This window comes from Dama dama, chromosome 33, assembly GCF_033118175.1.
Source record: "Dama dama isolate Ldn47 chromosome 33, ASM3311817v1, whole genome shotgun sequence".
NCBI classification, from domain to species: Eukaryota; Metazoa; Chordata; class Mammalia; order Artiodactyla; family Cervidae; genus Dama; species Dama dama.
In genome coordinates, this window is record NC_083713.1 from 69,240,888 (window position 1) to 69,261,180 (window position 20,293).

At 37.9% G+C, this 20,293-nt stretch overlaps 1 pseudogene; it reads right to left on the reverse strand.

The window, feature by feature from the left end:
- The window catches only part of LOC133051019 (NADH dehydrogenase [ubiquinone] flavoprotein 2, mitochondrial-like), a 96,150-nt pseudogene extending 76,585 nt beyond the window's left edge, over window positions 1–19,565 (reverse strand).
- Between the last annotated feature and the right edge of the window lie 728 nt (window positions 19,566–20,293).

A 20,293-nucleotide genomic window follows, 5' to 3' on the forward strand; every position in this document is an offset into this window, starting at 1 on the left:
GAGAGTTGCTCAGAATCATACAACCACACAGTTCATTAGTTACAATCAGAAATGAGGTGGAGGGGACTTATATAAACAGAATTAACTTTGACCACAATTTTCACAAAACAGACTTTTTTTCTCCAACAGCTGTGACTTTTCCCTGGGAGAAATGATTAAAAAGAAAAAAAATCACTCTCCTTGAAAATTCACTGTGTTTAATGGATAGATTAATTTTAGACCAGGTTATGAGGAAGGATACAATTCCTTGAGGAATACTCAATATGCTTTTCCACCCTGTAACAATATAGCCTACGGTTTTCAAGAATTGAACATATTCCTTGTCCAGTCAAGGAGATGGCTCTGAACGGAAATATTGAAGACAATCTGTTCAAATGAACAGCCTTCTCTTTGGAGTCTGTATTCTCTAAAAAATAATATCTACTTTACACAGTTCTGGTTTGCTTTTCTTTCTCTGATAATCTGTACTTCAAAACCTTAAGCACCTCCCCACACCTTCTGGCTGATCTGTGTTGCTGGAAGAAGATATTCTGAGTTCAGTGGAAGAAGATGCCTCCAGGTTATGGCCTAATAACTACCCCACTGGCTCAATAGGTAAAGAATCTGCCTGAAATTCAGGAGACACAGGTGATATGTTCGATCCCTGGATTGGGAATATATCCAGGAAGAAGGCATAACAACCCACTCCAATACACTTGCCTGGAGAATCCCACAAACAGAGAAGCCTGGTGGGCTATATTCCATAGGGATGCAAAAAGTTGGACACGACTGAAGCAACTTAGCAGGCATGCACGTTCAGCTGTATGTCTTAGCAGAGGTAAAGGTGCTATCAAGAAAGACAGATTGGATATGATCTTTGACCAACTCCATTTCATTAACAGTATATACATCTCTAAAAGAAATCTGTAACTATGACAAGCCTGAGTATTCTAGGCATCAAGGATTCAAGCAATATTTCTGAGGAAGTCAACTCAATTTGGTTATAAAATTTGATGAGGGAAAACTAAGCTTTCCTACTTGAACATTCCAAAGAAGTGGAAGAAAATAATAGAATGGGAAAGACAAGAGATCTCTTTGAAAATTAGAGGAAGCAAGGGAATAATTCATTCAAAGATGGGCACAATAATGGACAGAAACGATAGAACCTAGCAAAAGCAGAGGATAATAAGAAGAGGTAGCAAGAATACACAGAAGAACTACACAAAAAAGATCTTAATGACCCAGATAATCATGATAACCCAGATAATTACTCACCTAGAGACAGACATATTGGAGTGTGAAGGCAAGTGGACCTTAGGAAGTATTACTATGAACAGGTGATGGAATTCCAGCTGAGCTATTTCAAATCCTAAAAGATGATGTTGTGAAAGTGCTATGCCCACTATGCCAGCAAATTTGGAAAACTTGGTAGTGGTCACAGGACTGGAAAAAGGCAGTTTTCATTCCAATCCCAAAGAAAGGCAATGCCAAAGTATGTTTAAACTGCCACACAATTGCACTCATTTCACAGGCTAGCAAAGTAATGCTCAAAATTCTCCAAGCTTGGCCTCAACAGTATGTGGACCAAGAACTTCCAGATTTAGAAAAGGCAGAGGAACCAGAGATCAAATTGCCAACATCTGTTGGATCATAGAAAAAGCAAGACAATTCCAGAGAAACATCTACTTCTGCTTTATAGACTACTCTAAAGCCTTTGACTGTGGATCACAACAAACTGTGGAAAATTCTTCAGGAGATGGGAATACCAAACTCCTTTACCTGACTCCTGAGAAACACGTATGCAGGTCAAGAAGCAACAGTTACAAGTGAACAGGGAACAATGAACTGGTGCAATTTTGAGAAAGGAGTACGTCAAGGCTGTATATTTAACTTATATTAAGGGTACATCACAAGAAATGCTGGGCTGGATGAAGCATAAGCTGGAATCAAGATTACTGGGAGAAATATCAATAACCTCAGATATGCAGATAACACCACTCTTATGGCTGAAATTGAAGAGGAACTAAAGAACCTCTTGATGAAGGTGAAAGAGGAGAGTGAAAAACCTGACTTAAAACTCAACATTCAGAAAATGAAGATTACTTCATGATAAATAGATGGGGAAACAATAGAAATACTTTATTTGAGGGAACTTCTCAATATGCCAGGAAATTTGGAAAACTCAGCAGTGGCCACAGGACTGGAAAAGGTCAATTTTCATTCCAATCCCTAAGAGAGGCAATCCCAAAGAATGCTCAAACTACCGCACAATTGCACTCATCTCACACTCTAGTAAAGTAATGCTCAAAATTCTCCAAGACAGACTTAAGCAATACATGAACCGAGAACTTCCAGATGTTCAAGCTGGTTTTAGAAAAGGCAGAGGAAACAAAGATCAAATTGCCAGCATCTGCTGGATCATCGAAAAAGCAAGAGAGTTCCAGAAAAGCATCTACTTCTGCTTTATTGACTACGCCAAAGCCTTTGACTGTGTGGATCACAATAAACTGTGGAAAATTCTGAAAGAGATGGAATACCAGACCACCTGACCTGCCTCTTGAGAAACCTGTATGCAGGTCAGGAAGCAACAATTAGAACTGGATATGGAACAACAGACTGGTTCCAAATAGGAAAAGGAGTACGTCAAGGCTGTATATTGTCACCCTGCTTATTTAACTTATATGCAGAGTACATCATGAGAAACTCTGGGCTGGGTGAAACACAAGCTGGAATCAAGATTGGCAGAAGAACTATCAATATCCTCAGATATGGAGATGACGCCACCCTTATGGCAGAGAGTGAAGAGGAACTAAAAAGCCTCTTGAGGAAAGTGAAAGAGGAGAGTGAAAGAGTTAGCTTAAAGCTCAACATTCAGAAAACTAAGATCATGGAATCTGGTCCCATCACCTCATGGGAAACAGATGGGGAGACAGTGGAAACAGTGTCAGACTTCATTTTTGGGGGCTCCAAAATCACTGTGGATGGTGACTGCAGCCATGAAATTAAAAGACGCTTACTCCTTGGAAGGAAAGTTATGACCAACCTAGATAGCATATTAAAAAGCAGAGACATTACTTTGCCAACAAAGGTCTGTCTGGTCCAGGCTATTGTTTTTCCAGTGGTCATGTATGGATGTGAGAGTTGGACTGTGAAGAAAGCTGAGTGCTGAAAAATTGATGCTTTTGAACTGTGGTGTTGGAGAAGACTCTTGAGAGTCACTTGGACTGCAAGGATCAAACCAGTCCATCCTAAAGGAAATTAACCCTGAATATTCTTTGGAAGGACTGATGTTAAAGATGAAACTTGCACCTCATGCGAATAACTGGCTCACTGGAAAATACCCTGATGCTAGGAAAGATTGAAGGCAGAAGGATAAGGGGATGACAGAGCATGAGATGATTGGATGGCATCACCGACTCAATGGACATGAATTTGAGCAAGCTCTGGGTGACGGTGAAGGACAAGGAGGTCTGGCATGTGACAGTCTTGTTTTTGCAAAGAGTTGGACATGACTGAGCGACTGAACAACTACTTGGTTTAATTTGAACCCTACCAGGCAAAGTTAATAGTTCTTATAAACATGGACCTTGTATTGGAGAAAGTCTGATGATGAATATTGCCTACATTCTCAGAAATAAATGATTTCTCTCACTTTTTTTTTTTTTTTTTTTACTCTTTTACTTCATGAAGCTAAAGACAACTCTGGAGAAGAGAAGAGTGAAAGCAGCAATAATTCATGAAGGTAAGACTGAATACAGTACTCTTGGAAACAGCCCAGAATTCAAAAACAGAAAGACAGGGCTGTTTGATTTCCAAGTGGATCAATAGGAAAACATTATTAGTGTGCTGTTGACATGACATTATTAACATCTATTCCAAAACCATTGGCTTTGAGCCTCTTAAAAAAGCCAGTCGACGTTTGACAGCACCCTAAAAGAAGATTCAGATAATCAACTCGCAAATTATGAGTGTATTCAAAAATAACACTGGAGAGATGAAATGCATGGATCAGAATATTGTAATACAGGATTGAAGTTCAAGGCAACACCTCATAGTCCAGCTTGATCAATTACATTCTCAAGTTGGCCTTCAGTAATAATGGCAGCTGCATAGGGTTTGTGTCATTTGGGCCTGGATAGACTTTCTGGCTTCCCAAAGGTTTGTCACATGCTTCTAAGGGAAATACAATGTGGAGTCCATAAGACAAGGGAACAAAGAGAAGTATGACCAAATAGGAACTGAGATGAGATATAATATGACATCTCACTGGATAATTCATCAAGATGAGAAAACACATATGTCCTGGACATGTGTACCCCTAGTATACTAGGTGTGAAAAATTGTCAAACAAGTGTACATACAAAATGTTCAAAATATATCACACAAAATAAAGTCTGAGATGATGCCCATAATTGTATGCATGAAATTCCAATGTCTGAACATACCATGAATATTATCATTTATTTTGTTATTTGTATAGTTCTCAAAAAAAAAAAAATACAAAATTTTGGTTCACCTCTAGCAGACTGGGTTGGCTTACAAAAAGGCAAGCTCTGTTCTTTTCCTTTACTTACAAGTAAACAACTCCAAATCTCTAAATCTGTTTATTTTAATTTTTAGGAAATCCTAGTGCCTTCTGTTGATAAAAACGATTCCCCACGAACACTTTCACATTTCTAAAAAGCCTTGGCTTTCTGAATAAAGAATACTTGTAACCTGAAGTTAAAGGATTTAAATAGTAAACAGGCTTTGGAAGTTAGAGGGACTTAAAGGACTTCACGGACTTAAGGGACTCAAACGCCTATCTCCCCCAGAGCCATTTGATTACATTTCAGAAGTGAGACACCTTGAGACTTTGCCTTCTCCTTGCAAAGGATTCTAGAGGAGTCTTTCTTGCTCTCCCTTTATCCAAGAGGAGGACCAAATTTGCAGCCACCTCCGTACAGGTTCTGAGCCTCATAATTTCTCGATCCTTCCCTCTGATGTTAAGCCTCACTGCATGTAAAAGTAGCATCAGGCTCTCATTGTGTTGTCTCATGGGAAATTAGAGAGTAGAAAACTATTGAGGCTAAAATGCTCTTATCCAGATGTCTCAGGTTTCTGCTTAAACAACCGTATGAGTATGGAACGTTAATCTGCTAGTAAGTCACGTTTCAGACACTTCACATTTGGGGACTTAATATTTCTTTAAATAGTTTCATGTGTCACTAGCCTTGCCACAATACTTTTTCTTAATGAAAGTTTTTCGTTAAAACCTTGTGGAAATCAGTATTGATAAATGTTAGAGCAATGGGTGTCTTGGGTTAGTCCCTTAATTCAACTTTGTCAACTAACATATAAAGAACAGTGGCCAAGAATATTTGAATGACTTTTCAGGATAAATAACCATCAGATCTAATAAAATATTAATGAAAAAAGTATCTAGAAATCTAATACTGAGACATCTTTCTCTCTCAACTCACACATCCCAATCCAGTCTGTATGCAATTACATTTTTAAGTCTTTCTCATCAAGCCTGCATCTTCTAATAAAATTAAGTTCCAATTCCCCCAGGTACAGAATTATTGATGCTTGGGGATCTCAATGTTATCCCATGTGTCTTCAGGCCATGGCAGTTTTGACAGTTAATCTATGTCATAAAAGTATGAACATTTTCTGATACTATTTTTGAATAGAGGATGGTGGAAATTCTTAGCTGGAGATAGAATTATCATGAAATGATAAACATCCTAGATAGCAGAAATCTGAACCAATTCTCCCAGACATATCAGGATGGTTTGACTTCATGAGGTGAATAAATGATACTTTCCTTTTTTTTTTTTTTTAAATGTACATCAAGGTTACAAAAAACTTAGTTCTGTGGGAAAGAAAAATGTTTGTTGGACCAACAAGGCTGAGTAAATTACAGCGAACTTCTCAGGCAAAGATAGAATATAAGAACACTACTAGAGGAAACAAAATGGAAAAATAGCGAAAGAACATGTATTTTTGACAAAAGCTTATCAAATATTCACTGTATTTGGCCAGTGTACATCAGGCACTAACAGATAAATATTTAAATAGGTGGTATAAATTTTTAAATTTTACTTTTATTGATACAGAATTCACATAAAATTCACTATTTTAAAAGGTAAAATTTAATGACTTTTAACTGTATTAATAAGATTGGGCAACCATCACCACTAGAACATTTTATCACCATAGAAAGAAACCTTATACCCATTCAAGTACAATTTGTCTCCATCTTCCTATAACCCCAGGTCCTGGGAAACATTACTCTATTTCTAGGCTTTATAAAGTTATTTATTCTGGACATTTCTTATAAGTGAAATCATATTACATGTGACTTGTTTGGGTCTATCTTCTTTCATACCATTTTCAAGGTTTATTTTTGTATTAGCATAAATTAGTACTTTGTTCTCTGATGTGGCTTAGTAATCTGTTGTATGTCATATTTTGTTTATGTATTCATCAGTGGAGGGAAGTTTAGAATTGTTTTTACTTTTTGGCTATTATGAATAATACTGCTGTTATAATTCCAGTGTAAGTTTCGCTGTGACTATGTCTCAGTTCTCTTATATAACTAGGTAGAATTGTTGCTATTGTCATATTGTAGCTTTATGTTTAACATTTTGAGAAACTGTCAAACTTTTTCAAAGTGATGGAGAATACCATGGACAGAGTAGCCTGGCAGGCTATGGTCCACAGGGTAGCAAAGAGTTGGACATGACAAGCAGCTTAGTACGCACGCATGCATGCAAGCACCATTTTACACTCCTAACAGGAATGTCTAAGAGTTCAAGTTTCTGCCCTCTTACTCAGCTATTGTTACTCCCCAATCTTTTGATTATAGCCATTCTAATGGGAATGAAGTAGGATCTCACTATTGTTTTGATTTGCATTTCCTTGATGTCTAATAATGTTGAGCATCTTTTCATGTACTCATTTGGCTTCCCAGGTAAAGAACTCGCCTTTCAAAGCAGGAAACATGAAGAGACATGGATAATTTTACTGCCCATATTTCAATTGAATTATTATCTGTTTATTGTTGAGTTGTAGGAGTTCTTAATATTATATTCTGGACACTAAATCTTTACAAGATTATTATTTATAAATATTTGATTTTATTCAGTGGCCTACATTTTCACTTTCTTGCTTGTGCCCCTTGAAACAATTTTTTTAAATTTTAATTAACTGTATCTATTTTTCTTTCCTTGATTCTGCTTTAGGTATCATAGCAAAGAAGCCACAGGGTCTAATAATTTAATTTAATTTAATTTAATTTAAATTGATTTTTTTCCTCAGAATTTTATAATCTTAGTTGTTACATTTAAGTATACAATTTATTTTGATTTAACTTTTGTATGTGGTGTGAAGTAGGGAGTCCAATGTTATGCTCTTGAGTTGGAATATCCAATTGTCCTAGAACCATTTGTTAAAAAAGTCTATCCTTTTCCCATTAAGTTTTCTTGGCATTTTGATTAAAAGTCATCTGACCATAATGCATGGGCTTATTTCTGAACTCTGAATTCTACTTTATTGATTTATTTATCTCTCATCATGCCATTGCCACACAGTCTTGATGGCTTTGCATTTTTTCTAACTCAAGAATAAGAATACTCCAACTTTGTCCTCATTTACTAAGATTGTGTTTTGGCTGTTCTGGACCCCTTGCATTCCCGTGTGAATTTGGGGATTAACTGCTCAATTTCTAAAAGTAAAAAACTAAACTAGCTGAGTTTTGGAAATAATTGCAAGGGAGTTTACATCAAGTTTAGACTTCAATTTATAGAGTGCTGCAGTCCTACAATATTAGGTCTTCTAACCCATGTCTTTCCATTTATTTAGTTCTTTTCTTTCATAACATAGTTTTCAGGATATAAGTCATACACTCCTTTGGTTAAATCTATTCCTATTGTTTATTGTTTTTTATGTTACCATAAGTGAAATTACTTTCTTAATTTCATTTTTGGATGGTTTATTGCAAGTGTACAGACATAAACTTGATTTTATGTATTGATTGTGGATCATTTCACCTTGTTGAACTCATGACCTCTAATTGTGTGTGTGTGTGTGTGTGTGCATGTGTATCTATGAGAGGTAGTAGGTATTCTGGAAATGAAATTACAGAATCTACTTAGAGACACATTTATAATTTTGCCATAAGCAACATAGTGTCACACGGCTGTTGTTCCACCGCTGAGTCATGTTCAACTCTTTTTGGACTGTAGCATGCCAGGCTCCTCTGTCCATAGGATTTCGCAGGCAAGAATAGTAGAGTGGTATGTCATTTCCTTCTCTAGGGGATCTTCCTGACCCAGGGATCAAACCCATGTCTCCTGCAATGAGACAGATTCTTTACCACTGAGCCACCAGGGAAGCCCTGGTGTCACGCTAGGAAGCACAAATTGGGGAAAATCTTCGAGGGTTCAAATCTTACCTTTCCTACTTCTGAGTCAAGTGTATTGAAGCTAATCATATAACCAATCTGAATCTCAGTCTCTGTTTTGATAAATGGGGTTTAGGGGTGGGCAGGAGAGTCTTCACTGCAAGATCCCAAGTTGAGACCCCTGCTGCTAGAAGAAAGTCATCTTTTTCTCCTGTTGGTCTCTATCAAGGTCTTCACCAGAACACAGGGCCCAGGAAGCTGTTGTTGCTCTGTAGTGAGAATGGGAATCACCTGGAGAGCTTGTTAAAGCAACTTCCTGGGCGCTACATCAGAGATTCTGATTGGTGGAGGGCCATGAATTTGTCTTTCCAACTCCTGGCTGCCTCAGACTGACTTTGAGTAGCAGTGCTTTAGACAACATATCTCCATGGTGCATGTGCAACACTGGCGAAGAAGCAGCTATCTCAACATATAAAGAAGTTCTAAGCTGTGGGCATTTCCTGACATGCTGCAAAGGTGAGCCCAGCATCCTTTTATTTTCAGATGTATCACCTAGGGATATCTCCCGTTCAGGCTCTCATGATGCTGTCTTTTTGTCTTTGTAAGCTTAGTCACACACAGGAGGATTAAAATTTTGTATTGATGGCTTGCATGTCAAATTATCAGGAGGATAAAGAGTAAAAAATTCAGTAGGCACAGAACCTCAAAATCATTTTCATCAGTTTCCTGGCTGTGGTGGCTTGAGTTGGTTGAAATCCATGACTGCTGATGGATGCTCAGCGAGTTAAGAATGATACTGTTTTAAATGTAGCAGGCTTTCTTGACAAAAATCTCTTCAGAACATTGAGGGAGGTATTTTAGGAAATTGGAATTTCTTAGAGTTTTTTTTTTTTTTTTCATTTGTTTTTTGTTTTTGGAATTTAAGAATTAAACATATTGAAAATATAATGAAAAATCATCCCTAAACTCCTGGAAAAAACTTAAAGTTCTTGTCTTCTTAGAACAATGCTTGTTATACTCAGTTTAGCTCAGTCAGTTCAGTTGCTCAGTCATGTCTAACTCTTTGTGACCCCATGGACTGTAGCACACCAGGCCTTCCTGTTAATCACCAATTTCCAGAGTTTACCCAAATTCATGTCGATTGAGTTACTGATACCATCCAACCATCTCATCCCCTGTCTTCCCCTTCTCCTCCTGCCCTCAGTCTTTTCCAGCATCAGGGTATTTTCAAGTGAGTCGGCTCTTCACATCTGGTGGCCAAAGTATTGGAGTTTCACATCAATATCAGTCCTTCCAATGAACACCCAGAGCTGATGGCCTTTAGCATGGACTGGTTGGCTCTCCTTGCAGTCCAAGGAACTCTCAAGAGTCTTCTCCAACACCACAGTTCAAAAGCATCAGTTGTGCCACACTCAGCTTTCTTTATAGTCCAACTCTCACATCCATACATGACTACTGGAAAAACCATAGCCTTAACGAGATAGAACTTTTGTTTGGCAAAGCAATTTCTTTGCTTTTTAATATGCTGTTTAGATTGATTATAACTTTCCTTCCAAGGAGTAAGCGTCTTTTAATTTCATGGCTGCAGTCACCATCTAAACTGATTTTGGAGCCCCCCAAAATAAAGTTTTCCACTGTTTCCCCACCTACTTGCCATGAAGATATGGGACTGGATGCCATGATCTTCGTTTTCTGAAAGTTGAGCTTAAAGCCAACATTTTCACTCTCCTCTTTCATTTTCATCAAGAGGCTCTTTGGTTCTTCTTAATTTTATGCCATAAGGGTGGTGTCATCTGCATATCTGAGGTTATTGATATTTCTCCCTGCAATCTTGATTCCAACTTCTGCTTCATCCAGCCTGGCATTTCACATGATGTACTCTGCATATAAGTTAAATAAGCAGGGTGACAATATACAGCCTTGACATACTGCTTTTCCTATTTGGAATAAGTCTGTTGTTCCATGTCTAGTTGTAACTGTTGCTTCCTGACCTGCATACAGATTCTCAAGAGGCTGGTCAGGAGGTCTGGTATTCCCATCTCTTTCAGAATTTTCCACAGTTTATTGTGATCCATACAGTCAAAATATCCATAGACGTTTTTCTGGAACTCTCTTGTTCTTTAGTAGATGCAGCATATGTTGGCAATTTGATCTCTGGTTCCTCTCCCTTTTCTAAACCAATTTGAAAATCTGGAGGTTCATGGTTCACATACTGCTGAAGCCTGGTTTGGAGAATTTTGAGCATTACTCTACTAACGTGTGAAATGAGTGCAATTGTGCAGTAGTTTGAGCATTCTTTGGCATTGCCTTTCTTTGGGATTGGAATGAAAACTGACATTTTCCAGTCCTGTGGCCACTGCAGAGTTTTCCAAATTTGCTGACATATAGAGTGCAACACTTTCACAGCATCATCTTTTAGTATTTGAAATAGCTCAACTGGAATTCCATCACCTCCACTAGCTTTGTTCATAATGATGATTCCTAAGGCTCACTTGACTTCACACTCCAGGATGTCTGGCTCTAGGTGAGTGATCACACCATAATGATTATCTGGGTCATGAAGGTCTTTTTTGTACAGTTTTATGTGTATTCTTGCCACCTCTTCTTAATATCTTCTGCTTCTGTTAGGTCCATACAACTTCTGTCCTTTATTGAGCCTATCTTTTCATGAAATGTTCCCTTGGTATCTCTAATTTTCTTGAAGAGACCTCTAGTATTTCCCATTTTATTGTTTTCTTCTATGTCTTTGTACTGATCTCCGAGGAAGGCTTTCTTACCTCTCCTTGCTATGCTTTAATACTCTGCATTCAAATGGGTATATCTTTCCTTTTCTCCTTTGCTCTTCTCTTCTCTTCTTTTCACAGCTATTTGTAAGGCCTCCTAGATAGCCATTTTTATTTATTTATTTATTTATTTATTTAGCATTTCTTTTTTGGGGGATGGTCTTGATCCCTGTCTCCTGTACAATGCCACGAACCTCCAACCTCTGTCCATGGTTCATCAGGCACTCTGTCTATCAGATCTAGTCCCTTAATTCTGTTTCTCACTTCCGCTGTATAATCGTAAGGGATTTGATTTAGGTCATACCTGAATGGTCTAGTGGTTTTATGTACTTTCTTCAATTTAAGTCTGAATTTGACAAGAAGGAGTTCATGATCTTAGTCACAGTCAGCTCCCAGTCTTGTTTTTGCTGACTGTATAGACCTTCTTTATCTTTGGCTGCAAAGAATATAATCAATCTGATTTCAGTGTTGACCACCTGGTGATGTCCATGTGTAGTCTTCTCTTGTATTGTTGGCAGAGGGTGTTTTCTATGACCAGTGCATTCTCATGGCAAAACTATATTAGCCTTTGCTCTGCTTCATTTTATACTCCAAGGCCAAATTTGCCTCCAAGAAACCTCCAGGTGTTTTTTGACTTCCTACTTTTGCGTTCCAGTCCCCTATAATGAAAAGAACATCTTTTTTTGTGTGTTAGTTCTAAAAGGTCTTGTAGGTCATCATAGAACCATTCAACTTCAGCTTCTTCAGCATTACTGGTCAGGGCAAAGATTTGGATTGCCGTGATATTGCATGGTTTGCCTTGGAAATGAACAGAGATCATTCTATCGTTTTGGAGAATGCATCAAAGCACTGCATTTCAGACTCTTTTGTTGATTATGATGTTTACTCCATTTCTTCTAAGGGATTCCTGCCCACAGTAGTAGATATAATGGTCATCTGAGTTAAATTCCCCTATTCCAGTCCATTTTATTTCCCTGATTCCTAGAATGTCAGTGTTCACTCTTGTCATTTCCTGTTTGACCACTTCCAATTTGCCTTGATTAATGGGCCTAACATTCCAGGTTCATGTGAAATATTGCTCTTTACAGCATTGAACTTTACTTCCGTCACCAGTCACATCCACAAATGGGTGTTGTTTTCTCTTTGGCGCCGTCTCTTCATTCTTTCTGGAGTTATTTTTCCTCTGATCTCCAGTTGTGTATTGGGCACCTACCGACCTGGGGAGTTCATCTTTCAGTGTCATATCTTTTGCTTTTTCATACTGTTTTGTGGTTCTCAGGACAAGAGCACTGAAGTGGTTTTCCATTTCCTTCTCCAGTGGACTGTGTTTTGTCAGAACTCTCCACCATGACCTGTCCATCTTGGATGGCTCTACCTGTCATGGGCTCACAGTTTCATTGAGTTAGACAAGGCTGTGGTCCATGTGATCAGTTTGATTAGTTTTCTGTGATTGTGGTTTTCATTCTGTCCACACTGTGTTGGATAAGGATAAGAGCTTTAAGGAAGCTTCCTGATGGGAGAGACTGACTATGGGGTAAACTGGGTCTTATTCTGATGGGTGGGGCCAAGCTCAGTAAATCTTTAATCCAATTTTCTGCTGATGGGTGGGGCTGTGTTCCCTTCCTGATGTTTGACCTCAGACCAAAGATGGCGGAGGTAATGAAAATAATGGTGACCTCTATCTCGGGTGGTCCTACACAGCATAGCTCATATAGTTTCACTGAGTTAGAGAAGGCTGTGGTCCATATGATTAGATTGGTTAGTTTTCTGTGAATGTGGTTTTCAGTCTGTCTGTGATTGTGGTTTTCAGTATTGTTATATTCTGGCTAAACTAAAGGGTAAAGATAGGGCTAAGGATAAAATGGCTTCCCAGGTGGCTCAGTGGTAAAGAATTTGCATGCCAAGCAGAAGATGCGGGTTTGATCCTTGGGTAGGACAATCCCCTAGGGTAGGAAATGACACCCCATTCCACTATTCTTATCTGATAAACGCCATGGACAGAGGAGCCTGGCGGGCTACAGTCCATGGTGTTGCAAAGAGTCAGACATGAGTTAGCAACTAGACAACAATGAGTACCTACTTCACAGAGTTTTTGTTTTTTTTTTTTTTTCCTGAGGATTAAATAAGCTAACATATGTGGCATATTACAGTGCCTGCTAACAGTGTTATGTAAATTTCAACTATTATCATTTATATATAGAAAATACAAAACATAGAAATAACACATTTCATAATATAAACTATAGCAAAGTAAAGCTTAGCAAAATCTTGTCAGTTGTTGGGGATTCCTAGAAGAAACAGTTATTCTCAGTGTTGAAGGCGAGGCAGACTCCTCTAGGGTATATTCAAGTCTTAGGTCAAAAGCATGTTTGTGATTATTGGGAGTCTGAGTGTAAGAAGGTGGAGAAAAACAGTACAAACAGTACAAAGGTCCATGAGTTGTGCATTTTCAACATACTCTACCAACCCCTCTACACTTTGAACAGCCACTAGAGTTACAGTGACTTTTCTTAACTAATATATCATTATGAACCAAACTGTTTTACTTATAAGTGTACACATAAGTCCCCTATAAGATGAATAAATGGTCTGTATGGGGAGTCTAGAAGTTATGAGCTTTTAATTACTAACGTGCATCAACTACACACCATTCCTCAAATCTGCTTTTGGAGTAGAATCGCTTCAGTCATACCATGAAATGTGACCCCTTCAGTCATGGTAGTCCTAGGTTGTTGACTCAGAAAAGAATTTATCTTGGGCTGTGAGCATAGGAATGTCTAACCCAGAAATGGCATGATGGTATTTCTCTCCCAACTTTTTGGTTTTGAGGCACCAAGTCAGGATGTGGGAGAGAGATGAAATGGCAGTAGTATCTTAAGGGAGCCTCGGGCTTTTTTTTTTTTTTTTCCAGTTAGTTTATAATCCGATGGGGTCAAGTGGAATGCTAGAAAAGAAAAGGAAATGCATGATTGGTCTAGATTTTTTTATAGGTAAATATATTCTTTAGCTTTCTGTGATAAAAGAATATAGGTCCAGAATATATGGGATCACTTGAGCCAAGTGTAAATGATGTATGAAATGAAAAATCCTCAGGGGCATGGCTCTGCAAACACTGCCATGCTAGGCCATTTACAGCTGTATTAAGCTTAAACAAAACAGAAAGATCCAGAAATTTCATGTTAAAAAGGGCAGTTAGTAGGTATGCACATGGACATGCATATGTACATATGAACACACAGAAAATTAAAAACCTCTTTGAAGATTATTTTTTACCTTTTCATTCACAGAAGCAATTATAGAAGTATTTTTTCTTCTATAATAATTTATATAATTATATATCATATATAATTATATATATAATATGTATTATTATAATTATGTATATATATAATAATTTATATAAGTTATATAAGTATTTTTTCTTCCCTGGATGCTGGGAGCTACATGTTCCAGCTGGTATAGTTATAAGATGGTAGAATTTACTATAACTTTATGTGGAATAATCATCTCATATTAAACTTCATATTAGCTTCCCTGGTAGCTCAGATGGTAAAGAATCCACCTACAATGTAGGAGACCTGGGTTTGATTCCTGGATAGGAGAAGATTCCCTGGAGAAGGAAATGACAACCTATTCCATTATTCTTGCCTGGATATTCCCATGGACAGAGGAGCCTTGCAAGCTCCATGAGGTCACAAGAGTTGGACAGGACTGAGTGACTAACTCTTCTACTTTCCACTTCCATATTAAACTTATAATGTGGGTATGAAATAAACTTTGTAAAGATAGGCCACTGAGATTTAGAGGTAATTTGTTAATAGCCTAACTACCTATCAGAATCTGAAAAACAATTTTCAAATACCTTACAAAGAGGTATATAAGTAAATTTGGAATATCATTTTGAAATGCAAAATCTATAGCCACCTTGTATTTATCTCAACAAATGCATCTTTCAATAAAGAAAACAGCCCAGTAAAGTACTAACGGTGTTGTGACTTTGTTAACTTAACATTTGCTAAGCAAAGATCTGGGAGGAGGGACTCTACACCATGGTTCAACAAAAGTTCACAAGAGAATAGAAATAGAGCAGCTTACTGCTCATGGGTCCTGGAGGAAAGACATGACATAACTCAAGGGGTCAAACAGGGAGGTCAAGGAGGGAAGAAGGAGAGAGTAGCAAGACCAGGCCTTTATTAACATCTGTGGAAGGAGTGCTTTGGGGTTCCTAAACTAAGGCTGGATTGATCAATTCAAATTTAAAAAATAAAAGGATATTTTGGTAAGCCCTGCAGGGGTTTTCTCTAAAGAACATACAAGGGGAAGACCTTGAGAGGTGAGAGGGATTCTATATCATAAGGGTCATCAGCGGAGTCATATTAGGGACTTGTATTTGCTTATGAGTCTGCAGATTGTTATCCAGTGAATGTGCACTAGAGTCACTTGTTCACACAAAAGGGAAGCCGAGACATCGCTATCATGGAGTTGTTTAAACTCAGGGCAGAAGAGTGTGGTTTACAGAAAGGTTAAAAAAAATTAAGGAATGTATTAATTTCATTAACTCTCCTGTCCTTTGATCTCCAGCATGACCTGTTCTCACCAGAGACATGCCAAACATTTCTGACCTTCCCTGCAAACTAACATCTAGCTGATGTCTGTCCTCACCACTCCCAATACTCTTGCTTATAATTGGGGATCATATGGACCACCTAAGGAGGAAAGAGTCAATGGCCATTTTTTAAATTTATTTATTTTAATTGGAGGATAATTACTTTACAATATTGTGATGGTTTTTGCCATGCATGTGTCCCCTTCATCCTGAAGCCCACTTCCACCTCCCTCCCCACCCTATCCCTCTAGGTTGTCACAGAGCACCAGATGTGGGTGCCCCGCTTCGTACATTAAACTCTCACTGACATGTGGTATTGTATATGCTTCAATGCTGTTCTTTCAAGTTACCCCACCCTCTCCTCTCACTGACTTCCCTGGTGGCTCAGATGGTAAAGCGTCTGCCTACCATGCGGGAGACCTGGGTTCGATTCCTGGGTCAGGAAGATCTCCTGGAGAAGGGAATGGCAACCCACTCCAGTACTCTTGCCTGGAAAATCCCATCCACAGAGGAGCCTGGTAGGCTGCAGTCCATGGGGTCACAAAGAGTCCGATACGACTGAGCGACTTCACTCACTCCTCTCACTGAATCCAAAAGCCCATTCTTTAAGTCTGTGTCTCCTTTGCAGCCCTGTACATAGAATCATCAGTACCATCTTTGGAAATTCCATATATTTGCGTTAATATACAGTATTTGTTTTTCTCTTTCTGACTTACTTTGTATAATAGGCTGTAGGTTCATTCACTTCATTAGAACTGACTAAAATAAGTTCCTCAAAGGCTATTTTGAGTGAAAGGCTTTTAATTCAATAGAAAGGATATAATCAATAAAAATAAATAAACTGAATTTTATTTTTGTGGTTGGAATCTATGTTGTTCCAAATGTATGTCTACCACTAACTCCTGTTGGTTTCATGAACTTTGCAAGCTGGACAACATTGGCCCAAAACTGAGACTGGTCAGGTCAAGCCACAGAGAGCGAGCAAGCCCCAAGACTTGTCTATCCTCCGCTGCAAGTACTCTTATATGTTATTTGATCAAGTTGGTCAAAGTTAACAAATTCCATGGTTTAAGTCACAAGAAAGTGGCATGTCACTGTCTTTTTTTAAATATATGGATTGTATTAAGATGTAATTTTATGTCTGTTTATTTTATGCCCTTGAAAACTGTTATGATGAATGTTATTGAGAATGTGAAGAAAAGGGAACACTTGTACGATATTGGTGGGAATATAAATTGCTACAGCCACTGTGGAAAACAGTACAGATATACTTCTAAAAATTAAAAATAGAACAACCATGTGATCCAGCAATGCATTACTGAATGTATATTCAAAGGGAAAAAAATCACAATCAGCATCTCAAGGAGATATCTTCTCTTATTTTTCATCACAGCATCATTCATGATACTCAAAGTAGGGAAACAACTAAAGTGTTCAAGGTTAAATAAAAGATGGTATATAGAAGAGAATATTATTCAGAATATTCTAACAATAGAATTTTATTCAACTATAAAAAAAGCAGGAAATCCTGCTATTTATGATAGCATGGATAAAAATGGAGGGCATTATGCTGAATGAAATAAACTAGACAGAGAGACACAAACAAACACCAAAAATATATTCATTAACATGTGGACTCTAAAGAAAATTCATAGATCCAGAGAGTAGAATGTGGTTGCCAGAGACAGGAGGTGGAAGAAATAGGGAGATGTTGGTTAAAACATACAAACTTTCATACATAATGAGTAAGATCTGAGGATCAAATGTACATAGTGACTATAATTAATTACATTGTATTGTACACTTGAAATTTGCTAGTCAAGTAGATCATAAAGGTTCTCACACACACAGGAAGGTAATAACAAGTGTGCTAATTATCTTAATTGTGGTAAATATTTCATAATGCATATTTATATCAAATCAGAATGTAGTATACTTTAAATGTAAACAACTTTATCTGTCAATTATACCTCAGCTAGCTGAAGGGAAAAAGTAAACTGTTATGAACGATTCCTAACTCCTGCTACCACTGTTGTTGTGAGGCTGTCACGGCTAACGCCATGACAGGCCGCCTAGATTAGGAGTAGGCCTGGTTTCCCGGGGTAACATAATTATCAGGCCTCCTGGAGCCAGCCAATCAACATATGCCTAGCAAGAAAAAGGGAACCTATCAGGGGAAAGCTAAAAGCCCCACGTTGGGCCAAGAAAAATTGCCTTGCTACTGTGTAACCAATCCGCTTGCGCCAACTATCTGCTGCTTTTTTTTGACCTAATAAATACCCGAGAGAACTGGGGCTCCGGGCCTTTCCGTCCTCACACCCTTGGTGAGGGTGGGAGGCCCTGGCTCGAGTCAGTAATAAATTCCCCTATTGCAAGGAGTCTTCTTTCCCGACCGGGGATTCGGACTATGGGCAGAACATTGTAATTTAAGACCCTAGCAGTTTTTGCTTTATTCAAAAGAAATTTTCTTTTTCTCTTTGTTGAAATACTACTTTCAAGCAATGATCAATTCAGTGTCACTTTTGGGCTTCCCTTGTGGCTCAGCTGGTAAAGAATCTGCTTGCAAAGTGTGAAACCTGGGTTCGATCCCTGGGTTGAAAAGATCCCCTGGAGAAGGGAAAGGCTACCTACTCCAGTATTCTGGCCTAGAGAATTCCATGGACTCTATAGTCCATAGGGTGTCAAAGAGTCAGACATGACTGAGCAACTTTCACTTTCACTTCCTTTTATGAAATCTTTCCTTTTTTCGTTTAAAATTTGACAGAATTTTTATTTCACAGTACCTTAATATTATTGATAAAAGTGAAGGCACAGTTGAAAATGGATAATGTTGAAATAACTGTTAACTAGATTATGAAATAATGTGTTCATAGTTAACCAGATAGCAGATTTTAAAATGATGCTCTGAAGTTCTTACATGGTACTTACAGCTGTAAGTTGCTAAGTTATAAGCAAGGTATAAACAGAAATTAACAAATAATATAAAAAATTTAGGTAGATAGGAGATTCATATTTCATTTCTCCAATGACATATTTATGATTAAATATAAATTAAAATCCTACTTGCACACCATATCCAGGTCCTTTTAACTGGTTCAGTCAAAGAGGTAAGACCTCTGACTGGCTCACATAAGAAGCTCCACTCCTTGGCCCAGTTTTGGGGAGTTTACCAGACTTGAGTTCATCAATAATTTCTTCAGTATACTTAGGTGTCAGATCCTTATAGTAGTTGTCATTTATTTGAACCATTGGTGTGTTTACACAGGCCCCTAAACATTCCACTTCTATAAGAGTGAAAAGTTTCTCAAGTGTATTCTCTCCAACATTATTCCAAGTTTTTTTCTAAATTGCTTCCAGTATGCAGTCAGAGTTTTGAAGCATGAAAGGTGTAGTAGTATAAACTTGAATGTGACACTTTCCAACTGGCTTTTGATTATACACTGTATGAAAAGTTGCTGCTTCATATATCCTTATTGGAGGTACATGTAAAATCTCTGCAACCTTGTTCGTAGAGATGGGCAGCCATCCATTCTGTTTTGGGGCAAAATTCAGGTCTGGAAGCAGAGCAGCTGCTTTATGCCCTTTTGGGTAGTTTTTTGCAATGGCCTCTTACAGTTTTCCAATATGAAATCAAATGGAGTATCTGGGTTATTCTCGGGAGTATCTCTGTTTGCAAATAAGGCTCCTCCAGCTCCATTCTGCACAGCCGTCTTAGGCAGATTCCTTATATGTCTTCCCCAGTCGGCAGCGAGGCAGCCATGCGGGCCTGGAGCACTGGTGAGAAGAATGTGGTGGGCCAAACTGCCATGAAATCTTTTCTAATTTGAATTTCTTCTTCCGTCAGATTTCAGTATTTTATTTCTCAGTGTTGTGGTTGAACTGTGGTCAAATCAGCAGTTGTGTCATGATGTGCATATCTATTTGACCTGTGATCCATCTTGAGGGCAAGAAATTTTATGTTATTAAGGAGTTGTCATCAATTGAGTTCATGTAATGTACTTTTGTGTAGACACTAGAATATATGTGTATGTGTAAGATAATTTTAAATCCAAGGGCAGTTAATTAAAACATGAAGTATCCTATTCAACAATCCTCCTTCTCAAGACATCAATGGAAAATGCTTCATAGATCATTAAATTTGCACAAGAAGATACAAAATTTACATAATCTAGTTGAATTAAATTTTCTTTGGTGAAATGATATGTTTAAGAGATAAAATTGGCTAAAAATTTGGATAAATTTTTATGTGTAAATTTTACTAACTAAGGATCAACACCTTAGATATAAATTCCATTTCATTATGTACACTTCATTTAGTAGAAAATGCTGAACCTGATTCATTTAGAAAACAGACTGATTCTGCCATTAGAATTCTGATGAATCTGAGTTGGAGTAAATGTTTCATGCAAGCACTTGTCACTGAATAAAAGAGAAAATGAGTTGAACTGCACCAAACTGAGCTTCCAAAAATAGCCAGTATTGTGCATGATAATAATAAATGACTTTATATGTAGCAAAAGGTGGACCAAGAGGTAT